Genomic DNA, 12,241 nt, shown 5'->3' on the forward strand with positions numbered 1-12,241 from the left:
AATTCAGCAATAGACACAGCACAAGAGTTAACAACCACCAAAGCCCTCTAATTACTCAACTACTCGACACGTCGGAACAGATCCGCAGGCTAAAAAGACATTACACCTTAGACCTAAACACTAGATTCAAATAGAATCAAATAGAATGTCATAGTACCACTCCAGATAAATTTACTTAAAATTCTCTAACGAGAATTGATTGTAAAATAAACGCAAATAAAAAAAAAAAGGAACGCGAAAATGCAGTTGGAAAATTAAATTAAAGGGAAGAAAAAGGAAAAATCGCATATTCGGAAGTCGTTTACGTTCACTATTTACGAATATATTACGTAATTACGAACGATAAATCTCCATATCGCCTAGATCTCGACGAAATAACTTAACGCTCATTTTCCTATTTAATAAATAGCTTCTCTGGGCACGTTGTTCATTGTTCATTGGATACCTCGTATCCGTTTTTGCACCCCTATATCCCGGTTGTAATTAGCCCCCCTCGAGGAGCACTTTATCAAACCATTAACTTTCTCCGTAGAAGAAAATTAATTTACCCGATATCCATCTCCTCTAGAACGCCTTTGCGAACGTGTTTTCCTCATCGAAATAGACTGATGAAATTAAATCAATATATTGGATGATTGGCTATTGATAATTCAATACTAGTTAACAAACTATCTGCTACAGTAAATACTTCCACTGATATTTATGCAATTTTCATACTGAATTTTAATCTACAATTAGACATTTTTCATTAGTTGTTATAAAAATGCAATTAAATATATTAAATTTAGAACTACCAATTTCTAAAGTAGTATAACTCGTATCTGTAAGAAGTCAAAGTGTGTATGAGAAAAACATAATTTAAAAGAAAAATAATCTTTTATATTTGTTTCTTTTTTATTTGCGTTTAATTTACAATCAATTTTCGTAGAGAATTTTAAGTAAATTTATCTGGCGTAGTACTATGACATGATTAATAAGTGTTTATAGTATGTTTGATTCTACTTGAATCTAGTGCTTAGGTCTAAGGTGTAATGTCTTTTTAGCCTGCGGATCTGTTCCGACGTGTCGAGTAGTTGAGTAATTAGAGGGCTTTGGTGGTTGTTAACTCTTGTGCTATGTCCATTGCTGAATTCGGATATTTCTTCTTTGACTGTGGGTATCTTGAGCTCGTGATGTATTGTTTCGTTGGTGACGTACCAAGGCTTTTATATTTGACAAAAAATCATTCAAATTTCTAGAAATTGAAACATTATTTAATTGATCATTTTCGCTACTTTGGTACTTTTAACACAATATTTCATGAATTGTAGAAATAATTAACGACAACGTTCTCGATTTAACTGACTACCATCGAAGCTACTTCTATCGGAGATTCGCGTCGTCCGTTACTGTACCGGAGGTAGTAGTAACTGTTTGAAACGTAGGACAGGAGACAAAGAATCGGCTGGAGACGCTTTAAAAATGCCTGTCGTTACGGTATAAGGCAAGCCAGCCTGGTAAACAGATTATACGTACGTAACTGCTGATAATTTATGTGGCTGGAGACCGAACAGACCGTGGACGCGGAATAAAAATTATTCTCCGGGGCAATCGTCGAACGAAAAGTTTTCCGCGGTTTCTTGTTTCTCGTATGCATTACCGGGGCCGAAACTTTTCGACACGGATGACATCACGCGACACATCGCGATGTTCTATCTCGAAATTATTAAGCGTTTCACCAAAGTTCGACCGGATATTACAGCGACGTTGAATCGTCATTCATCCAGGCGAATCTCATCGAAATTTTCGCGTTCACGCGCTGCGTGTTCTGTTAATCTGTTTACGAAACGAACAACAGTGCGAAATGTTTTGCTGAAAATGTGTTGCAAATTGTTTTCACCAATCTTTAACAGAGTATATGTAAATTTTGTACATGTAATTTTGTATATTGTGCATTGGCACATTCAAGAGCTTTCAACACCAGTATTTTGAGATAATAAAATTTAATTTCATGACCCGTGGATATACTTTTCCTGTTTTTTCAAATTTATTTCCGAATGTAGGTTTTATTAACTTTTAAAGTGGTTTGTGCGACTTTTCACCGTGCAATTTTCCTGATTTCCATCGTGTCTTCATCCTTCTTAGTTTCTTGTAATTTTTTACAATTAGTGAAGTTTGTCCATACAAACCACCTAAACCATCATTTCACTCTTTGTTATTAATCGTAGGGATTATATATTAAACATATGATATTGTTTATAGAAAAATACAAACTAAGATCTTTAAAGACAGGAAAGATATGAATTATTTGATAGTACTTATAATACGATAATTTGCGAGCTTGTAATATCTTAATTTCTGATTTTTATATTAAATTCTAATTTTCTTATATACTTACAATAATGAAAAACAGATACAAAATTATTTTTCTATAAACACAACAAGAACTATGTTTTATTAATTTTTAACAAAGATAACCGACTGATAGAAGAAAGTTATATTCGAAATTATAGTTCTTGTAATATTTGTGGAGGATTATGTAGAAGATGGTTGATCGTGAGATTCGTAAAACGAGATTGTTCGTTGTTAAAAACCGTCAGATATATTTTAAAATAATAAATAAATTAATACAGACAATTCGCTAAGACAATTCGCTGTATAAGTCGTAAATAAGATCGCTGATAACTCGTTGAAAACTGATAGACACTTGGTAGATACTGAACTCCTTACGATCGCGTCTGTTTATTTATACAGGTTGGGGAGAGCTGGAATATTCGAATTCGTCTACGTTTGATGGTTGCACGTAGCGGCGACATTGTTTTGCCCGGAGTTTATTTATTATTATATTATGTGCATTCTAACGATACTGTTACTCCGAGGCAAAACAACAACATGATTTGTTGAGGTTATTAGATGTATGTGAATACAAAGGAAGGCGTGGATAGATTGTAAGGTAGAAAATATATATTTTAAATACTGAAGTGTAAATACAAATCGGAATATAATTGAGCTGATCCAGATCCGCACGCTAGCAGTGTTACCCTATGACTGAAAACCTTGAAGCTGTCACAGGTGAAATTCAAGGAGCTATATGAAAAATCAAACTTCCGAGCGCCTTATCACGTGTGACCGTCTGGTCAGCATCCGTTCCCAGCCGCCTGGCTGGCATTCGGTCACTCTAGCCATTCTCAGAAATATATGATAAGTAAGACCAAAGCCTTCTCCCACTCCAACGAATAAAAGAATATAAATGCTCCATCCAGAATCGCCCAGTTAGTCTAAAAAAGAAATTCTCAACTACCCTAAGTATCGAAAGTGTATCATCGCGAACCAGAAATAAAATTGTACAAATTGAGTAAAAAAATAAAGATCTCGATCTCCTGTTCGGAAATTGACAAGTTTCTTGTTTTTTTCTTAATTTTTACACGACAAAGCCAACGTCGTCCATCTACTGTTTATGCTTTGCCTTCGACGCAGTCTTTTGTCTATACGCTGTCGATGGCTTCAGTACTTGAGAAAACTAAAAGACCAGATGTAGAGTTTTCTTGGAAGTGATGACCACTTCAACATTTTTTTTTTTTTATTTTATTTTATTTGCATTTATTTTACAATCAATTCTCGTTAGAGAATTTTAAGTAAATTTATCTGACGTGGTACTATGACATTCTATTTGATTCTATTTGAATCGAGTGCTTAGGTCTAAGGTGTAATGTCTTTTTAGCCTGCGAATCTGTTCCGACGTGTCGAGTAGTTGAGTAATTAGAGGGCTTTGGTGGTTGTTAACTCTTGTGCTGTGTTTATTGCTGAATTTGGATAATTCTTCTTTGACTGTGGGTATCTTGAGGTCGTGATGTATCGTTTCGTTGGTGACGTACCAAGGTGCATCTATTAGGGATCTTAGGGTTTTCGATTGGAATCGTTGAAGAATTTCCATGTTGGAATTACTTGCTGTTCTCCATAGTTGGATTCCATAGGTCCAAACAGGTTTTAATATGGCCTTATATAATGTAATTTTACTTTGTTTAAGTTGGAACGTAGGCCGATGAACCAGTAGAATTTTTTAAATTTTGCCTTGAGTTGTTTGGTTTTATCTAAGGTATGTTGTTTCCATGTCAATCTTCTGTCCAGAGTCATGCCCAGATATCTGACTGACTCTTTATCTGGAATAGGTATATTGTTTATCTTCACCTGTGGGCAAGTTTGTTTTTGTAGCGTGAAAGTTATGTGGCTAGATTTGTTTTCGTTGACTTTGAAGCGCCATTTGTGGAACCACTCTTCCATAGAGTCGAGACCTCGCTGGAGAGTAGAGGAGGCAATTGTCGGGTCTGAATGTGAGGCTAATAAGGCTATATCGTCAGCAAATGTCGAACTTCAACATGATTTGAATTGTGCTCTAGCTCGTATGCCGCTATATATTAATAACTTTTAAATCCGTATAAATTAAATATGATAGACGTTCGATACGTTCTAACTATGTCTGGTTGAAAGTAATGGTGGAAAAAGCAGGCGAATCGTTCGCAATGTATCTATTTCGGTGCCTGGAAACGCACAAAGCTGTCGTTTCCGTTTAACGCGATTACAGTTATAAACGTCAAACGGTATAAAGCGTTTCTTTTTGGGGACGCATACGGTCCGCGATACTTCCGCCTCGTCCCACACATATGCGCCTCGACCAGAAGCCGCGTGAACACGCCAAAGGGATTTTCGATAATAGCCGAATTTATGGTGCTGCGAAGAGATACCCTCGTTTATGGGGTGGGCTTTTAGCGCTCATAGGCTCACGCCTCGCTTGAAAAATGCAACACAGGATCGAAACGTGATTTTGCCCTGATTCAACTAAATATTCCTGAAACGTCGTGAAAATTGTAAATGAAACGTTCATACATAAATTTATGGGAAGAGTTATTTGTTGTATGTCTTTAAATCGAAGGGAGATGAATTCTAAGCTTTAATATAGTTTCTGATTGTAATTTATTACACTAGAGTTTCTAGAAACAATCGATTTATCATTTCTCCAAAGGAACGACGATAGAAAAAGATGCTTTTGCACATTTTTCTGCTCTATATAAATATTTGTAGCGGGACATAAGTTAGAGGACTGAAGTGGTATTATTTGTAGTTGTCTGGCCGGTTTAGTTGGTGTCGAGTGCCGCCACAGTACCCCCTTACCAGTGATTACGTTTCTTTCCTATGTGTTGTACAGTGTCAGCCGTTTGTTGTAGAACGCATGCAGATGTTGTGCTAAGTCTTCGATGTAGCGGTGGATGCTTGTTGGTACGGTGCGGGGCGTTCCGCGTACGGTAGTAGGCCTCTGTTCCTCTTAGGTATGACGCGCTGGTGGTGATTGCTCATGGACTTTGCACTGGTCTCATCACTCCTGGCTTGGTCATCGTCTCGTATCCTGCAACCTGTTTTGCACGTCGATCAGAGGTGAGGTGTCGAGGTTCGCTGAAGATGGAAGGTCCGTTCCGTGTTCGTCGTAGCGGTAGGTCCAGATTGCCACAGTCGTAGATTCGCGATGATAGAGTCTCTTCTGTAGCGCTATCACGGTCGCACCTCTTTTCGCTGTCGATCACGACGGGGCCACCAATTTGAGGTGGTATTATTTGTAGTTGCCTGGCCGGTTTAGTTGGTGTCAAGTGGTAGTAGTACTTTGCTGTCGAGTGCTGCCACAGGACTATTGTTTTGCCTCGGAGTATCAAGATCGTTAGGATACACGTAACGTAAGAATAAATAAACTCCGAGCAAAACAATGTCGCCGCTACGTGCAAGCGTCAAACAAGGACGAATTTGAATTTTCTGACTCTCCGCCGACCAGTATAAATAAGCGGACGCGATCGCAAGGAAATAAGTTACAGTCAGTTATCGGTCAATTATCAAGCAGTTATCAATGAATTATCAGCAATCTGTAGCGGCACTCGATAGTAAACTTTCTAACGGTTTCTGTCCTGTGGCTCGCTACACAAAGACCTTATTCTTCGAATAAGATGATTGCTAGATGTCGATACATCCTCACGGAATATTTTCAGCTAGCCTAAGGATCTGCTATGAATCTTAGGATTTATTTAGCTAAGGTTCTCCAAAAGGACAAACAGTCTTTCTCTTAGCAGTCCCTAAAACTATCACCTCCTACGGGAAGATACGAGAAATCTCCTTTTCTCACGTACGATGCTTCCCGCTAGCGACTTCTTTCAAGGGCAGTTAGCATCCTTTTCCAACCACCAACACAAAATTACCCAATTAACAACGACGTCCATTTCCCTCACTTTCTGAACCAAGGCTTTCCTTAATGAATCCGATGATCTCGCATCCTTAGACACACCCCATCACAGTTTTCCTTCGCGGCATCATCGTGACGGAAAGTCAGTCGTTACATATCGGTCCGAAGCAATCGTTGGCAGTTCATAATAATTGTTCAGGGTTCCTCGGCATCTTAGGCAATCACCCGAGTTTATATAGCGCATCAAAACGCATCGACCAGAAGTCGAACTTGTAATAGCGAATGGAGAACCGCTACTAATAATAACCGCGAGTCCTACCCCAACTGTACACCTTGAATATATTGTAATCAATTTCTTTGTTAAATATTGTTACGTCGCGTGAGATGGTCCGTGTGATGTCCCTCATGATCTGGCCGTCAAGGCTTACACATCGTTATACTGACGCGCAATAAACCTAAGGAACCACCATAAACCGAATCTTTTTAGCTTAATCTCTATTCATATAAGTATTTTCGGTTTATGAATGGTCCTTAAAACAGTCCTTATGTTTATTGCACGCTCTTACAAATTACGCAGAAAGCGGATGTTTGTCCAGCGAAACAGCAGGTTTTTCCCATGTACAAGGACACCCATGAGCCACATCTGCAGGAGACTTTCTCCTCATATTTTTATTTATTAACGTTGGCTATAACCAATGGGCATCGCGGATCGTTACCCTCGCTTTTCTACCGAAAAGTGTGAACAACGAATCCGCGTTCTTAGTTCAAAAAGGCACACCCACGCCGAGCTTTCCTCCTTAATAGTACGAGACGGGTCTTCTACTGTTCTTCCAATTTTCGTATAGTCAAGTCAACGGTCTTATCCTTAGAGCAGTCATCTACTGTTTTTTCCATCTCAGCGCAGTCATCTACTATTGCTACACATTTAGATCAGTCAAATCTACTGTTCTTTCAATCTCGACGTAGTCATCTACTGTTGCCGCAAACTTAGGCCTCACTACGGTCTACGCGACATTAACTTAATCTACTTTTTGCTTATACGAAGCAACTAGCAAGTATACAATTATCAAGTATATCTTCCGACACGGCGTAATAATAAGTGTAATACATTGTTGAAAATATAAATCTTATAAAACTGTCGATTACAGTTTTATTACACAACAAACACCCTTATTATCCCACAAGAATTAAGGGGATCGACCTGTTCGTGGTGTCGATTGTTATAATCGTAACGGGAATTTACGACTTTCGTTGACGCGCTTCAATGCGATCGCGTCTTTCCGCGACTGAACGAAAAAACAAATATATTCAAGTGTTTCTTCCTCTCACTATCACGATCCATCACCTTAGATCTAATTGACGAGTCATTAGCGATCCTATTTTACGACTTATACACTGTCTTAGCGAATCGGTTAATACGAGCGTCTTTGCGAACGTTATCTGTATACTAATTTATCATTTTAAATATATACAACGAGCAATCTCGTCCATTAAACCTCATCGACCAACTATCCTTTACACATAAACCTCTACAAACTGGTAACCCCGACGTGAGTTGAACACGACTAAACAACCTCTACATATTCGGTATAGTTGCTGATTGCAATATATTAAACAGTGCAATTTCGGAAAATAATTGATTTATTATTTCTTCAAAGAGACAAAGATTGAGATAAACCCTTTTGCACATTTTTCACGTTCTAAATAAATTCATGAAAACCACTTGAAAGAAGAGAATAAAAGTGATTGTCCTTGTGGCGCAACAGGACGTAATAAGCGATACGATTAGATATACGACACTTGAAACTTAAAGCGGTCGGTTTGTCGATGGAAAAAGAAGAAAGAAAGTGTATCCGATAATATCGTACTTTATCGTACGGTGCAAGCGTGCAAGAGGCAAGCGGGTAATGAACGGTAAATTTCAAAGTGAAACGTAATGAAATATTGGAAAAATTTAGAAGCACTTGTCTCACACACACGATGGAAATAGAGGTCGACGCGAGTAGTTTGAAGTCTCGAGTCTTTCAGCCGAATAGACGGACGAGAAAATGGTAAAAGGAAAAGAGAAAGGGGACAAGATCTGTTTCAGAAGGGATGAGATCTGCTCGTAATTACGACCATGTTTGAGCGACTGACAGGTGCTTGACGAGCAGAGCCAATAAAACCTTCGAGAGCCTCTATCTTGCAGAACGACGTTGCGGATTCCGGGCTCTTTTCCCGACCTTTTCCGTTTCATCTTTTTCCTTCGTTCTTTCCAGCGTTTAAGATAGATCCTTTCGTTAAGCGTACAGAGGGCAAATGGGCCGGCTGAGAGTTATTAAAAAATCGGTTATACTGGAGATCAGTGGATGGTGGAAATCGACTGAACACGCGGAGATAAATTCGTTTCATATTATGATGTATGGTCTTCCTGCGATCCTTTTTGTTGAGGTAATTACTTCAAGAAAAACTCTACACCTTCTTTTTTGTATATTCGTGACCTGCAGACTGTTGTTACGAAGAGAATAGAATTTAGTGAAAAAATTCCCTTGTGCCCTTGAATATAAATTTTGTTTCGGGTTACAAAGTCTAGAAACAAAAGAGCTACAAGTAGATTTCTATTGCTGTTTCTTGTAGCCTTCAGCTAGAGCTACACACCAAGGATAACTTTTTGGTCCTTTGCTATGTATTGCTATGTATTGCTTGTATTGTAACACTTAAAGACTAAGACTTATTTCAATTTATTTTCCTATTACAAATTCAACCACTCGTTCCTCTATCAATCAATCTCGACACTTTTACAAGGATCTATCGAAGGATTAATGTCTTATCTCGCGATAAAAGATCAATTTTTGATAAGATGGTAACTAAGGTACAGCGAGGTATGCTATATTTTGAGGAAAGAAAGTTTTCTTCTCCGAGGAGGCTTCTCCGTAATCACAAACGTGTTCTCATGAAATGACGATCGGTTGGCGCTGCGGAGTGCCAATAAAAATACGAATGCGTCGATTCTACTGTGAAAATTCTCCGGAGAATTTCCTGTTATTTCGTTTGCCCCAAAAGAACTATTTTTTCCTCGATTCGCAGTTTCAAAGCTTTTCAACAGATCAGCTGACATTCGACGAACTTTCTAAGAATCTATAAGACACTTGGAGCGTCTACAGATGTTGTGTAACATTATTTATAAAAGCGTCGAACTCATCCATCGGTAAGCCACTAAGGACCGATTTATCTTTCTGGCAGCTCTCCCGACAATGACTACGCTGCAAGTTGAACTTAGTTAATAAATTTTTAACGCGTTTGACCTGTGCGCGTGAAGAATAGGAAGATAATATGTTTTCTTTCTTGTGGTACCTGTGAAGATGGTCGCAGTGAAGATGAATTTCTTAGAAATTTATATAGAGCTCTAGTCTTCCGTTATTTATTATTATGGACATGATATAGAGCTATTGTGCGTGTATATCTTAGGATGAAACTCTATATAATAATACAATACCTAATTGTTACCGTAGGCCTGATTAATCGACCGGGGAACTATTCTGACATCCCGCGTCTGACTAAATACGGTATATACTACTTGGGAACAGAGCGCATGCTGGCGTCAACAAGGTCATTAATACGCATCTTGCAGGTGTCTGACCAAGTGCTGTCCATTACTACTGTCTATTCCTCATCAATTCAATCACAAGATTTACTGTTACTCTCTTAATGAAACGTTCTAAATAATAGTACTCAACTAGATATATATCGTTTTACAAATTCTTGTTTTATAGACGATCTTCCTTCTTACAAAATGTAATTCATATATAGTGTTTCCTGTAAATTCCTGTTACGATTAAATAATCGACACCACGAACTGATCGATTCCCTTATTTCTGTTATGATAATTTTTTTTTTATTTGCGTTTATTTTACAATCAATTCTCGTTAGAGAATTTTAAGTAAATTTATCTGGCGTGGTACTATGACATGGTTAATAAGTGTTTAATAGTATGTTTGATTTTATTTGAATGTAGTGCTTAGGTCTAAGGTGTAATGTCTTTTTAGCCTGCGGATCTGTTCCGACGTGTCGAGTAGTTGAGTAATTAGAGGGCTTTGGTGGTCGTTAACTCTTGTGCTGTGTCTATTGCTGAATTTGGATAATTCTTCTTTGACTGTGGGTATCTTGAGGTCGTGATGTATCGTTTCGTTGGTGACGTACCAAAGTGCATCTATTAGGGATCTTAGGGTTTTCGATTGGAATCGTTGAAGAATTTCCATGTTGGAATTACTTGCTGTTCTCCATAGTTGGATTCCATAGGTCCAAACAGGTTTTAATATGGCCTTGTGTAGTGTAATTTTACTTTGCGTGTTTAAGTTGGAACGTCGGCCGATGAGCCAGTAGAATTTTTTAAATTTTGCTTTGAGTTGTTTGGTTTTATCTAAGATATGTTGTTCCCATGTCAATCGGTTATGAGAAAATTGAGTATACACTGAATTAACAGGTATAAATTAAAGTTTATTCAAACAACTTATTGCCTAGAGAGATATAAATTGGTAAGACATAATTAAGTTTCGATTGATAGACAAAGTTACAGTGTGGAGTACGCGACGTAAGCTTAGATGATGACGGTTTAAAAAATGTATAAAGACTGACTTTCTGTAAAGATGATGCTGCGGAGGAAAACTTATGATAGGTGAGTCTAAGGACACGAAAAGAGCTGATTTTTTAAGCATAAGTTTTCGTTGGTAGAGTAAGAGAACAGACTTTGCTGTTAATTGGTCATTTGCCAAGTTGGTGGGTGAGGAAGGGTGCTACCGCCCCCGAGAGAAAGTTGCTAGTGGGAAGCATCATATGTGAGAAAAGCCAACTTTCCCGTATCAACCCGTAGTAGACAATAAACTTTTGAGAACAATTCGGTAAATAGATATTTGTTTGATCTGAAGGACTTTAACTAGAAAATTCCTGAGATTTATAGACAGTTCTTATTGAGAAGAATATTGAGGGTACGCAGTAAGGATGTATAGACATCTGGCTGCCATCTTGCCCGCGATGTGTGACCTGGTCAATGCAGTGAATCGCTAAACGTAACATATAGTTACGTACTTATGTGTTTGTATATCTGACCAAGTATATATCTGTGGCGGCACTCGACAGCAAAATACCACCACTCGACACTAACTAATGTCGGACTACGGCAGCGCAGTGATTAGCGCCTTAGGTTACGAACGTTTGGAACCGGGTTCAAATCCCGGCGACCGGAGTCCGATTTTTCTTCCACGACCCAAGAAATGAGAAGAAAAATCCAGCAGTATCTCCCAGCAGCGACAACCCGCAGCAGAACTTTTCTCATTCTACACATAAGCAGTAGCGTACTATCACTACTACTATCTACCTCATATCGCTCAATGAAACGCAACAGCCGTTTATATTCAAACTCTTTGACCATTCCATTAAGTTGTAACGTTTCACCTATTGTATCAAGAAATATAAATAATATTGTAGTATCGTGGACGAGGGGCCTGGGGGGTGTCGTGCGTATTATAAACAAGCGGTTGCGGAACATGTGCCTGGTCTGGACATGAAGCTAAGACAAAAGACAAGGGTTTACTAAGGGACATAAACGAATTAAACAGCATTATTGTGAGTTGAGAAGTCAGAGAGTGCGAATTGCGTTGTCGAGGTAGTTGTTGCTAGTGTCACATGTTCAAGAAGGCCACACGCTCAGAAACAGTAATAGGATAAAGCTGGATATCCTGTATGCCACAGTCATCGAAACAATAACCAAATAGTAACGGAATAGGCGCCTCTGAGATACACCAGACGGCAACCCCTTCGGGGGGACTAAAACCTCAGTATAAAATCTCTCCCAAACAAGCGCTCGAGGCCAGTTTGTTGTAACACTTCTGTTGTAACCGTCACTCTGTCAGATTTGCATAATAAATTCTATTACCATATATAAAGTTCAATTTCTTCACCTTATTTGTAAACGTTCGAACTACGACGCGAGGAGATTACCGGCGATCTATCATTTTCGTGATTTCTTGTGTCTCCTACGTGACACTAGCGTTGTCGAGTTCTCTC

The 12,241-nt window shown here is 38.6% G+C and overlaps 1 protein-coding gene and 2 long non-coding RNA genes across 3 annotated transcripts in view; 1 reads left to right on the top strand and 2 right to left on the bottom strand.

The window, feature by feature from the left end:
* Positions 1-12,241, bottom strand: part of LOC139988385 (uncharacterized) — a 194,915-nt gene that overhangs the window by 80,300 nt on the left and 102,374 nt on the right. The window lies entirely within an intron of this gene.
* The window catches only part of LOC139988357 (endoplasmic reticulum junction formation protein lunapark-A-like), a 129,171-nt gene that overhangs the window by 32,067 nt on the left and 84,863 nt on the right, over positions 1-12,241 (bottom strand). The window lies entirely within an intron of this gene.
* LOC139988388 (uncharacterized) overlaps positions 11,804-12,241 on the top strand; it is a 98,142-nt gene continuing 97,704 nt past the window's right edge. The window contains exon 1 of the long non-coding RNA XR_011800102.1: positions 11,804-11,840. This is a non-coding gene — a long non-coding RNA (uncharacterized lncRNA). The remainder of the gene's footprint in view (positions 11,841-12,241) is intronic.

This window comes from Bombus fervidus, chromosome 6 (genome assembly GCF_041682495.2).
Source record: "Bombus fervidus isolate BK054 chromosome 6, iyBomFerv1, whole genome shotgun sequence".
In the NCBI taxonomy this organism is placed as follows: Eukaryota; Metazoa; Arthropoda; class Insecta; order Hymenoptera; family Apidae; genus Bombus; species Bombus fervidus.